The 1465-nt window shown below is 38.0% G+C and overlaps 1 non-coding gene across 1 annotated transcript; it reads right to left on the reverse strand.

The window, feature by feature from the left end:
- Positions 1-1358: 1358 nt before the first annotated feature.
- LOC120577222 (small nucleolar RNA R71) lies at positions 1359-1465 on the reverse strand. Its single transcript, XR_005643297.1, has one exon. It is a non-coding gene; the product is annotated as a small nucleolar RNA R71 (small nucleolar RNA).

The following is a 1465-nucleotide window of genomic DNA, read 5'->3' on the forward strand; positions in this document are numbered from 1 at the left end:
AAAGTTCTTTTCTTTTCCTTTATTTTCTTGTCATTTACTTTTATGCTTTCTCTCTTCTCCCCCATGTCTACGATGAACATGAGTGAGTAGACTTCTCCTTGTCTTGGGATTGTTGGATAAGTCTAAATGACATAATCCTAATCAAGCCAAGCTCTAAGCCTTAATCTTATGTAACCCTAATTTCTTATCTAAATTCACCGCTTTAACATGGATCAACCATTATCAAACTGTGGAAACGAAAGTGGAGGGTTTGATAATTGTTTATCCATTATCTCAAATATCAATTCATAAAACGAAAGTGGAGCTTTGATATTCAAACAAGTGAATTTAGACAAGGATTGCAAAGGCAGCGAAATAGTCTTTGCAATCTTTGAGACATATAGTTTCGATCTTCAAGGGAACTAATAATGATCAAGTCAGCGAAATAGGCTTGGTTGTTAGAGGAACCAAAATCTATTAGTAATTAAGTCAGCGAAATAGGCTTGGTTGCTAAAGGAACATAAGAGAAACTGTCTTGAGAAATTAGGTCTAACATAAAGTTATAAGCTTATAGTTTGGTTTGTGAAGGACTTGCTATTTAGATGAACCAATGATCCCAAGGCTCCTTTTATTATTATTATCTTTCAATCGCTTGAAAACCCCAACTTTAAACTCTTTTCTCCTCTAATCATTATCAAAGGTTAATTGAATTAAACTACTCCCTGTCGGAACGATACTCTTTTCATACTACCTCGGTAAGACCGTGCACTTGCTGTTTTATCTCATCAAGTTTTTGGCGCCGCTGCCGGGGAGTAAACTAATTTAATTAACTCTTTCTTTGTGATTAGAACTCCTTCTTCTCCCTCTTTTCTTCTACTTCTTTCTTTCTTTGTGTTACCATTAACTTCTTGGGTTCTCGATTTCTTATGCGAACAAGTAAAAGTCTCGGAGAATTTATTCCTGAGATTGAAAGATATTTGCATAAGAAAAAGAGAGAGGCACAAAATAATATTGTTATGGCCGAACGCACTCTCAAAGAGTATGCTACTCCTTCAATGGAAGAGCCACAAGCTATTATCGTGTACCCAACGGTTGAGGGTAACAATTTTGAGATCAAGCCTGCACTACTCAATTTAGTGCAGCAAAATCAGTTTTCTGGATCACCCACTGAGGATCCAAATCTCCATATTTCTTCCTTCCTTAGACTCAGTGGCACTATAAAAGTGAACCAAGAAGCCGTAAGACTTCATCTCTTTCCCTTTTCCTTAAGGGATAGAGCTAGCGCTTGGTTCCATTCCCTAGAAGTCGGTTCCATCACTTCATGGGATCAAATGAGGTGAGCATTCCTTTCCCGATTCTTTCCCCCTTCTAAAACCGCCAAACTAAGAGACCAAATTACGCGGTTCAACCAAAAAGATGGGGAGTCTCTCTATGATGCGTGGGAGCGTTTCAAGGAAATGCTTAGACTTTGTCCCCACCATGGTTT

The sequence above is a fragment of the Medicago truncatula genome, chromosome 7 (assembly GCF_003473485.1).
Source record: "Medicago truncatula cultivar Jemalong A17 chromosome 7, MtrunA17r5.0-ANR, whole genome shotgun sequence".
Taxonomy (NCBI): Eukaryota; Viridiplantae; Streptophyta; class Magnoliopsida; order Fabales; family Fabaceae; genus Medicago; species Medicago truncatula.